At 39.7% G+C, this 11,551-nt stretch overlaps 1 long non-coding RNA gene across 1 annotated transcript; it reads right to left on the bottom strand.

Moving 5' to 3' along the window:
- Nucleotides 1-1,573: 1,573 nt before the first annotated feature.
- LOC148344822 (uncharacterized) lies at nucleotides 1,574-8,648 on the bottom strand. Its single transcript, XR_015846432.1, has 7 exons — nucleotides 8,507-8,648; nucleotides 7,729-7,848; nucleotides 6,965-7,128; nucleotides 5,536-5,714; nucleotides 3,150-3,245; nucleotides 2,036-2,188; nucleotides 1,574-1,931 (listed from the first exon to the last, which is right to left on the bottom strand). It is a non-coding gene; the product is annotated as an uncharacterized LOC148344822 (long non-coding RNA).
- Between the last annotated feature and the right edge of the window lie 2,903 nt (nucleotides 8,649-11,551).

The raw sequence follows: 11,551 nt of genomic DNA, 5'->3' as shown, positions 1-11,551 counted from the left end.
TCTTTACACCAACAAGACGAGGAGGAACTTTCTTGCCGCGGGATGCACAATCTGTGAATTTTAGAAAGTATGCATGATTACCACACCATTCAGTATTGTTGTTTCCTCGTCGGGGAGGAGATACGCTCGCGTCTAACTGCACATTTATGCGACATTTTCTGCCCGCAAGATGCATGATATGTACAATAAAAGCATGAGGGGTAAAACCACATGTTCAATGGTAACTTGCGAGCGCTTACCTCCTCGTTCGGGGGGATCTGGTGAGGACTCTCAGCTGCTTTGGCTATTGTCCGAAGGCAGGCGATGCAGGCCGCAAGGCACGCGCACCCTCTTTAGACACCTGTTTGTTGTGACGACGACGAAGCGTCATCCTCTCAACCAAAGCGTCTCCATCGCCTTGATGCTTTTAGGAAGCTTTTTTTTACAAAAAAGCATTCCTCGATCGTCATTTGCTTGGAGGATTTCATTGCCAACGCTACTAATGCGACTGCTGCTAGTGCTGCCGATGCTGCTGCTACCCACGCTGCTCTCCACACTTATAAGTCTACCCCAGGATCCCGCCCCCCATTTGTACCTCTGGCGCAGATTCAAGGCGGATCTTTTGCACCTCTGCCCCCTGCTGGGTGATTTTTACATGATTCACAATGCGGACAAGGCTGATTCTCAGTCAGAGGTTGCATCAGACCCTTATGTACACTATGACGTAAAAAAGACAGGAAACGTACTTATACGTCTTTGGTAGAGGGCGCCATTGCATTAAAAGACGTCTTTGTACGTCTAAGGGAGTAAATGAGTTGAACAAAGTACAGGGTCCTTCACCTGACTACAGATGATCTTCTGGGGACTTTATTTGGTTTTAATCACTTTTGGGGTCTGTATCTATGCACACTCCCTGGTTTTGCTACCTTCCCGGGTACCACATACACACTGCTTAGTTTCTCTGCCTTCGTGGGTACCACATACATATTGCTTGGTTTCTCTGCCTTCCTGGGTACGACATACACACTGCCTGGTTTTGCTACCTTCCTGGGTACCAGTCACACAAACGTCAGACGACTCAGCACATACCGACTGTCTCAGCACTACACACTTTCACTCCAAGGCAGTGCTGTGAACCAACTTACTGACAAGAGGTAGTATTTAGAATTTTAAAAAGTGCTTGAAAGGTTTTGTTCATGTAAAACCAACAGATTATGACATTATTATTATTATTTAAATCAGTATTAAACAGCATCAGCATAGGTTAAAGATATTATACAGACTATATACGATAAAAAAATACTAAACCACCCTTGCTTTTCCGTCATTTCTTGTATAAGTTAACACACAGATGTATAACATTTGTTTATACAAATATAACGATTAAAAAGTAGCTGATTAGAGTTTTAATTTTGTATTCATTAATCTGTAATAAAAATGGACATATTTTGGTTAATAAAATTAACAAGAAATAAAAGTAAAGGGTGTTCTAATACTTTTTTCAAGATTGTCCTAACATACATTTAATGTTTACAGTATATGTCTTCGGAAGAAGCGCAGCATTAGATTTTTTTTTTTGTTCTCTCTCTTTGACTTCTGAATTTGAATTTCTGTCACAGATGTGCTTGAATTCTATTTTGGATGATTTGTGTTAAACTGCACAAATATTTGAAGAGCCATAGAATTCAAGAATCACACCAGTGCTGCTACTCCTCCGAACGGGTGAACGCCCTTGATTAACAACCTGCGTTGAGGTGGCTTTTGAGATTCGTGGTGTGGGAGAAAAATCTCTGAAGGCATTCTTAGACTTCAAGAGAGGGTCCACAATTTTCAAAGATTCACTTCCGTCTGAATCAGAGGCCTCACTTGTATCCGGAATATATTCATCTCCACTGTCATCTGAGTTGGAGTAATAATGCTTATCCATTCCAAAGTCAGCCTGTTTTTTTAATCTAAAAAACAACAACAACGAAATATAAAGGATAGAAGGCAGGAGACCAATAAAATATATGCAATTTGCTTGTAAGATTCCCTGAAATCTATATGGGTTGTTTACCTGTATACTTTTGGTCCTCCTGAGCCTTGGGATAGTAATATGGTCTGGGTCTGAGGCGCAAAGTTCAGGGGCAGGATTTGACAATGATTCGTCAGAATCTGTGTCGTTATTCCAAGGAAGATTCAGCCCATATTTTTTGTCCATGGGAGGAGACTGGGTTGCATCAGAGTCCAAGAGAAAATTGAGAACCCATTAAATACTTAATCCCCAGAGGAATCTGCACAGAAAAAGGTCTTAATTCTATTTGAAAAAAAAAAAAAAACTAAAATATTGATGAATGATATGACAAAATAATGTAATAACAAAATTAATTGACCGTAACAAAAAGCTCCCGGGAGGAAAACTACATTAAATGTTTTTTTAACAGGGCAGTGAAAATATTGGAAAATAAAAACGATAATAAATAAAATAATATAAAAAAAGAATTCAATGTGTATCGATGGACCCATATGAAATACTTATATCGCTATGTACTTATCAGCCATATCGCCCAGCCCAATATGTAACTGCAACTTCAAAACCTCGGGCCATAACAGGATTGTAACATGGGATGCATATCTTCATTCCTAAATTTGTAGATCCCGAGGAGGCTGCTCAATGGTCCTGGTAATCTAAACCTCAACCAATTCGGTCACAGCCAATGTTCTCCATCCTTGTTAAGAAGTTTTGAAATGATTTAATAGATATACTATTGCAAACTATACCAGAATTTTAGACATTTTAAACTTTTGATCACAATTTTACCTATTTTCTAAAAATCTGAAGAATCCACATGCCAAATCACCTGCTGTAGACACATAGGTTCTGTTCTGACAGATAATTCAGTTACAGGTTGTGTACTTAAAGCCAATAAGAGGGCAATGCAGCAGTCGACAACCTGACGAAAGCTTAAGTCTCCCAATGAGAGAACTGTAGTGGCTGGTAGGTTCTTAGATTGTAACATAGTAAAGACATATACTAGGCATAACTGTATATCATATGATGATGAGGGAAAATATTATTAGCTACGATTTATGTCCAGATATATTAGAAAACTTGTCCAACCAGCACAGGTCTATCTAACTGTAATTTTAACATCTCAAGACACGACAGGATGACCACATGATACGCATACCTCCTTTTCAGAGTCTGTCAAAACTTGAGAAGGCTGCTTCGATGTTCTGGTGGCATCAACCTCAGCCGATTCAGTCATTGTCGGTTGTCCTCCATCCTAATGAACAAGTTGAATATTAATTTAATGAATTAAAAAAAGAAAATGGATCAGAATTTTACACATTTTAGGCTTTGGCCACCCAAAACAAAAACTAACAAGTTCACGAATGAAACAAAACCAATTACTTTAGCGCATGACAATTAATCTTCAGTAGAGATATGTTGTGACTGATATTTCAGTCACAGGTTGTCTTTTGAACGCCACCAGGGGCGCAATGGAGCACAGGACAGCCAAAAGTCTTCTTGTCGGACACCTGTAGTGGCTGGTAGGTTCTAAGATTATAACATAGTAAAGGCACATACAACTCCTAACTGTATTTCATATGATAATGAAGGAAAAGATGATTAGCTATGATTTATGTCAACAATAAAAATGGCTCTACGGGGTCCCCACAAACACAAACCTGACAGTTGGGTGTCAGATGGCCAACATACCTGACACGCAATTCAACTCAACTGGACCCCACAACACAAGAAAAAGCTGAGTGAGCCTCAAACCAGACATACACATTCACTGACAAATATCCTGTGACACCAGATATATTAGAAGTCTTGTCTAATCAGCACACGTCTATCTAACTGCAATTTTAACATCTCGAGACACGACAGGATGAGTACACGATACGCATACCTCCATTTCTGAGTCTGTAAAGCCTGGAGGAGGCTGCTTCGATGTTTTAGTAGCATCATAAATGTATTGAATTAATTATATTTGAGGTTGGATTAGATTTTTACACATTTTAAGCCTTAGCCACCCAAAACAAAACATAAGCTCATGAATGAAATAAAACTAATTAATTTCGCCCATGCCAATTAATCTTCTGTAGACACGTGTTGTGACCAGTGTTGTTTTTGGCAGGCATTTTAGATTTTGTCCAAGTCATTTGGACAAAGTGCTGATTTGTTTACATCACATTTAGTCATCCCAATTCGTTATAGTTTTAGTCCAGTTTTAGTCAACGAAAACTAAAAAAAGGGTTTTAGTCCAGTTTTAATCGACGGAAACGCAAAAAAAGTTTTACCCTAGTTTTCGTCAATTTATTCACAAAGGTTTTAGTCCAAGCGGCACGGTGGCCCAACTGGTTAGCAGGATGGCCTCACAATATTGAGGTCGTAGGTACGATTCTGGCTCCGGCCTTCCTGCGTGGGTTTCCTCTGGGTAATTCGGTTTCCTCCCATATTCTTAAAACATGCATGGCAAGTTGCTTGGACACTCTAATTGCCCCTAGGCATGAGTGTGAGCGTGGATGGTTGTTCGTCTATGTATGCCCTGCGATTGGCTGGACACCAATTCAAGGGTGTACCTCGCCTACTGCCGAAGACAGCTGGGATCGGCTCCAACACCCCCCGCGACCCTAGTGAGGAGAAGCGGTACAGATAACGGATGGATGGATGGGTTTAAGTCCATTTGAGTTAAAACAAGGCATTCAAGGTTTCCACCCAATAACAAAGACTTTTGGATGGACTACAAAGGATTCTTCATTACAAACAGAAAAAAGTGGCAACAGTGGAATCAATGCTCACTGCTCCAAAATAAGCAGAGAAGCAAAACATTTTGTTGGGCAACTGTTGTGGCTTTATTTCACTAAAAGCAACATAAAATAATTTATGAACCACATGCTAACAATTTTGTCTCGTCAACGAAAAAAATTCATGTACATCACGTCATGTTTTCGTCATAAAAGAACCTCGTTTAGCTTGTCATCGTCATTAAAAAAGGGGCGTTAACAAAGTATTTTCGTCATAGTCATCAGTGACGAAAACAACACTGGTTGTGACTGATATTTCAGTCCCAGGTTGTCTCCTGAACACCACCAATTGGGCAAGGGGGCGCAGGAAAGCCTGGGGTCTTCTATTTTTACAGTATAGAAAGGCTAAATATCAAATTGAAACAGTGTTTTATATCATGAATATACAGGGTTGGTGCTGGTTCTGGTTGGGAAACCACAACATAAAGATGTCCTTAATTAGTCCCACAATGGGGATATTTGCAATATGGCATATGATGGCCTAACAGGGCCACCGCCCAGAAAAGAGTAACGCAGAACTTTGTAATACTGTCACTCCCTGACCAGTTCGTTGTTCCTGAAGAGCCAAACTTTGACTCAGACCCACAAATTTGAATTACAGATAGTGGACAATGGAGAACTCCCCCAGTCAGTCAGCATGTTCAACTTCCATAGAAACCTCAACATACATTTATTAGATTGCCAAACTAATTGGAAACTACATCACCAGAACACCACAAGTGGGCTCTGTTATTGTACTTAAAGATGCATCTTACAAACCTGTGTTCTCCAAGGCCAGCTGGTCCATAGTCTTAAGTTATTTCTTCGCCAACATCAATGTCTCGGAGTGCAAACAGACAGAGGTGTGGTCTGTCCTCTGTTGTCTTCTTCTTCATTTTACAGTTGGGGTGCATGTGGTCATCATTAACCAGTCTTCCCAGACTGCCATCTTCTTGACACTTAAAATAGATTTAAAAAAAAAAAAAACAATTATTCAATCAATGTCAGAAATTAATCTTTGAGACAATCTTGTGTACACAAAACATAAAAATAGGAAATCCACAATTTTTAAATCTTCTAAATCAAATCATACAAGAAATTTCTATTGGAATCAGACCCTATTAACAGCTTGTCTTTGAGACTTCATGGTCTATATTTTCATTTGTACAGATTCAACGCATGAATAAAAGTAATTACCGTATTTTTGCAGTCATAAGCAAACAAAGCGCCCTGTCAGTCGATGCGTCCATTAAATGGACAAAGTACCACTCACGTCCATCAGCCCTTGTCATCAACGAGCTGTTGGAAGTGCATGTTAGCACACCCTGCTGGGCAAAGAGTGAGTTGTCCATGCTTACAATCGACCGTGACAAATACACCATCTGACTATAATGTTTGGGTGATGGTGTTGGAAAAAGCTGGACAAAGGGCAGCTGTCCACAATGTTTTAGTCAGTCTTATCATTTATGTTATTGCAAGCAAGAAACGTCCCAGGTTTAGACAACAGACAAAAAGTCCAAAGCATAACAGCACATCTCTTTAAACAGCCATGCAAATCTCTCTAAACAGCTATGGGATTGTGGGTCTCTGCTCCCAGAATGCATTGCTTGAATTAGCTAAGGCTGAGTGGCTTTTGTATTATTTTCATTTTTTTTGGGTATATTGATGGCATGAGAGATACATGTTTGTGTTAATCTTATTTCTATGTTTCATTGTTTGCTTGTATGATGAGTTTTTTATTTTTTTTTGAAACCGTGACTCTAAGGAGTGTGGTGAGCAGCCAAGTCCCTCCCCTGACGTTGCTTTGTAGGCTATTGCCAATGCACCTAATATTGGCCTGAGCCATTGTCAGCTATTGTCAATAGAGACTTGGCGTCTGCTGCAACAATGGGGTGATTGCTCATGTTATTGGGGCATAGTAGGCTGCTATCGGTTGTGTCAGTGTGGGCAGCTCTGCCAAGTTCATGCTATGCTAACAGCAGCTGTGCTATCGTCTTGTCAGGCGGTGCGTCCAGTATATGTTACAAAGACAGAAATAGCGGCCTCAACAGGTGTTGCGCCCTTTGACACGGCGCGTCTTTTGGGTGCGAAAATACGGTATACATTTTTGCTTAGAGAATGATTTTTCCCCTAACACTTATGGGATGAGTATGTGTTTATTTTTTTAAATAAAAACAAAAATAAGATAACATCTCAATCTTTGCCTCACCTCCAAGTTTTTTCTTGCCGGCGGAAGTCAAACAAAAAGACAGTGCCTCTTCCATCCATCTTCCTGCGTTGAGATTTATCAGAATCTATCAATTTTCCTCTGTACTCCATAATAAAGAATAAAGTCGTCTTTCCTGAAAGGGGCCTTGGTAAATACTCCTCGACCTAGTTAACAGGGAAATCAAGATAGCTTCGTCATATTTTTAAGCACACAAATAAGGAGTCATCATATTCATTTGGGCCACTATACTAATGTAGGGTGGTTTGAAACATTGCTTCTTGTGAGGGAGAGAGCAGAGCCCTTCTTTATGATTTTAAAGGAACAGACCAGCCAAAATTCATTTTCCAGCATTGCATTAGCCAGTATGTATTAGGACTGAAAGTACAAATGTCAATGGCACCTGGTTACGTAAAAAAAAAACTTTAAGATTATTTAGTTTCATAACAATGACATACACTGTATACACAGTCATATTGGATCGCGTCACGTGATCTCTGTGACGTATAACGTGCTTTACACTAGACTATCAATATCGGACTTGTTCACCGGTCTATTGTGGTATAAAAATGCCGGAGGGCGTCATCAAGTACAGCCTTAATTTAGATAGAACTCCTACCATCAGGTTTCACGCTCACTGAAATAACTTGAAACTGACAAAAGAAAAGGTCAAGACACTCTTAATGTAAAATAACCACTTAAAAAACGATGTCAGCTTGGTTATCAGAAAACAATAATATATCTTAGCAAAAGCGTTAACATCATACCTTTAAATGAGTTTATATACTTCGCTTCTAACTCTGCAGTCTTGTCCAGACCCTTGACTGCATGTTCAATAGTATCCTGCTTTGGGGACTTCCTGCATCTCAGGGAAGGCATTGTTTATTCTATAAAGAAAAAAGACAGTTTTGTGTTGAGAATTATTAATACTATAGGCTAAATGGAGTTTTAACAATATCAGTGTAAGAAAAATAAATTATAAATTAAAAAAATATCAATCCCTCCATCCCAATTAACGATTTCAACCATAATAGTTTATATTGAAGTTTAAACAACAGACAGACAGATTTATGCAGTGTGACTACAAAAATCTTACCAAAATTGCATTCACAGTAACCTTTGCTTTAAGAATCATGTAATTAACCAGTGAACATCGTGTCTTACACAAAAATTAATGACAGAAATTATCATGGTACTTGCATTCTGTTGTTCTATAACAAAAGTGCAAGCTGTTAGCTCCGCAAAGCTAACGCAACAAGCTAGCGTCCCTCGTGCTCACATTCAATGCAAACCTGACCACCGGATGAAAATACGCGTCGGTTTAGTTCTTTAAATGAGTAAAAGCACCATGACGTTTTATAATTATTCAATGCTTAACTGGAGCTCGTCAATTATGTCGATGTAGGAGCACATGTTTGCTAGGCCAGTGTTGTAGGCCCACATCCATGGTGCTACTTTGTATAGTGTTTTCCACACAACTATCTCTAACCATGAACAAATGCACTCGAGGCATGTTTTGAATAAAAACAAACGAAAAACACTTACCTCTCCGTTTCAACAGCAGTTCGAACTTCGAAGTGGTGATATTCTCCAGCGTTAAGCACCTGCTCGAACTGCGAATAGGTCAAATTCAACAGCGTCTTTTTTCTGTCTTAATAAGGACGCGATGAGAGGAGGAGCGCTTGCCTTTTCGTCAGCACGCCCCGCGCGGGTGGTGCTGCTTTATCACTCTCTATCTGTGCCCGCCCGCCGGCATGTCGATAGAAAAATAATATTCCTTCAAACATTACTTTCATCTTCTTAACGTTTTGTAGTGAATTTAACAGGTTCACCACTTTTTTCAAATACACCAATGGAAAACAGGTCTTAATTGAGGAAACATACAAAGAGCGTCTCACAAACACCTTATGATGAGCAATGTAATTTGATCACGTTTTTTGTCACTGCCTGGACGTCGGTTCACTGGCCTGGTGGCAGTGGCTTGTAGACACTGTCACTGAGTGGGAACGGATCTCAAGGTGGGTCAAACTAACCCAAGCAGTGGATCGGTCCGTTTTTTAAATTTATTAATTTTTTTATTTTATGTATTTATTTATTATTTAATACAAGGGCTTCGGCTCACTACCAGTGGGCGGGACCAAAGAATTTGGGTTTCCTTTGAGCTAGGAGGCAGTCAAAGGCAGTCCAATCCCCGGCAACATAAAGCGCCTAGCTCTGGGGACATGGAATGTCATTTCTCTGGTAGGGAATGAACCCGAGCTGGTGTGTGACGAGACCAGTGGTTCTCAATTATTTCCTGTCATGCCCCCCCTACCAAGAAGAAAACAATTCGCACCCCCCCCCCACCACAATTTTTTTTTACATTTCGTACTAATGTACATGTTCTTTGCATATTAATGTTAGATTGTCAATAAAATATCTTACCTTAACAAAGCTAAATTGATAAAAAAAAATATCATTTTGAGAACGACTATTGTGAGGATCTCGAAACTCAGTACTCTGTGGTGCTAATATTGATGAGATGATAAATATGTTGAAGCCACAGAACAAAAAGATTAGATATTGTTTGGAAATTAATGACGTACATAACAAAGGAATATCAGCCTTGATTGGAGTACATTACTGCATTTAAATTTTTAATAAAAATGAAACAATTATTGATGTTATGACCACTATGAAGAATTTAAAAAAACAATATATAGGGATAATTATAGTTTTCATTTTGTTATGTTTAGTCTGTTCATGTTGCATTATTTTTATGACAAAGATGATGGTTAATCGTAGGTTTGTTGCCCAAATGTACCGTTACAACCTGATTAATGTTGAGAATGACGAACTCAAACTGGACACTAAAACGTAAAAACACATGGACTTCTTGCCCCTGTCCACACACGTGCACACACACACACACCATACACGAAGATCCGGGAGGTAAGGACGGCTGTCCTCTCCTACAACGAGGCAAGGGCCTCCACCAAGTCACCCCAGGGACAAGTTTTATTCCCTGATGGTCATCAAATTATGAGGATCTCATTCTACGCCGGAAGGGAGGAGGGGAATTTTTCCCTAATGTGAGGTTTTCGCTCCTCCACTGATGATCACACTGTTGTATGATTTCATTATGATGATCTGTCTTAAAGCCGTAAGGACATGATTTTTAAATCCACAACAGGGGGGAAATGTAAGATGGGCTGAGGATAGGTAATCAGTTTGTGTATTCATAATCATGTTTTTATACACTCAATGTTTAACACACACAGAGACACTTACTTGTTATTTTAACACACACACACACAGACACCGTATCCTGAAGATGTGTTTAGTTAAACTGACCTTGGGTTATGATTTTCTGCCTGCTGGAGTCCCTGGTGATTAGTTATTGATGCTTTAGTTAAACTGACCTTTATACCGTGAGTTATTGATGTTTTCTGTCTCTTGGTGATTAGTTGTTGATGCTTTTCTGTCTTCTGGTGATTAGTTATTGATGAGTTAGTTTCAATAAAAAGGCAGAACGGAGGGTGAGAGTCAGAGGGTGTGCGGGATTGAACTGGCAAGACGGCTGTTTCGCCTCCTGGCTCCCTCTCCCATTCTGAATGGCACAAAACGAAAACTTTAGTAAGTTATTTCAGTCTAAAAAAGGCGTCAGGGCATTTTTAAACCGGACAGTAAGTCGTCACTGTCTTGGTTCCTTTTTGTGCCTTGACCCATCCCGGAATTATTGAAAGGATGCAGTCCTATTTACAGGCCCCAGTGACACCCCAGGTTTCTGTTGTTTGTACGAGGGCGCTTAATCGGTACTGCTATTCACAATCGTCTTAGGCTGTTTCTTTGCAGAAGTTTATGGACAATGTGTAGTGCTGTAGGATGCAGTCTAGAGCATTCTTGACATTGAAGCTTTTGTTTCCAGCAACTGCTAATGCGACCGTGCATCAAACATGCAAAACACAGACCCTTGCTCCTCAAGAAGTCAATCTTATCCTTGTGATGCTTTCTCCTAAATTCCTTACAAATTGTGAGACTGTTGCTCTCCATTACAATTAGCACATGGTTTGGCAATAGCATCCACTGAAACAGGTTCTGCCTTTGGCGTGGTGGTTTTGTTGTTTTCCATCTTGGCGGGCACAATGACTGTTGTGAAGACTTTCTTTGATTTTGGTGTTTCTGTGTGTTGTGATTTTGTTTTCTGTTTTATAGAATCTTTCGTGCTTGTCAACAAAGTCAACAAAATCCTTAAACTTCACTCTTCTATTTGTTCTTTCTTGGAGATTGCAGGCAAATTTTCTCCAAGATTCTATAAGTCTGTATGGAAGTTTGTTTGCCAATGCCTTTATATTAGCCATGTTGTCCAAGTCCTCCATGTAATTAACATCTGCCATTATGTTCAAACAGCCCATAAGGAATAATGTGAAAGACTGAAGTGCAACACCATCTTCAGACTTGATTGTTGGCCAATCCATGGCTTCCTTTAAATATGCTTCTGCTATCATGAAGTCATCACCATAAAACTCCTTCAAGATTTGTTTTGCTTTGGTATATCCTGTCAGAGGTTCCATATGGATGCAGCTCTTCACCAACTCATGTGGTTGTTCA

Source organism: Idiotropiscis lumnitzeri, chromosome 1, assembly GCF_059441095.1.
Source record: "Idiotropiscis lumnitzeri isolate Australia: NSW breed Sydney's pygmy pipehorse chromosome 1, RoL_Ilum_1.0, whole genome shotgun sequence".
NCBI lineage: Eukaryota > Metazoa > Chordata > Actinopteri > Syngnathiformes > Syngnathidae > Idiotropiscis > Idiotropiscis lumnitzeri.
This window is presented reverse-complemented; position numbering and strand designations above follow the sequence as displayed.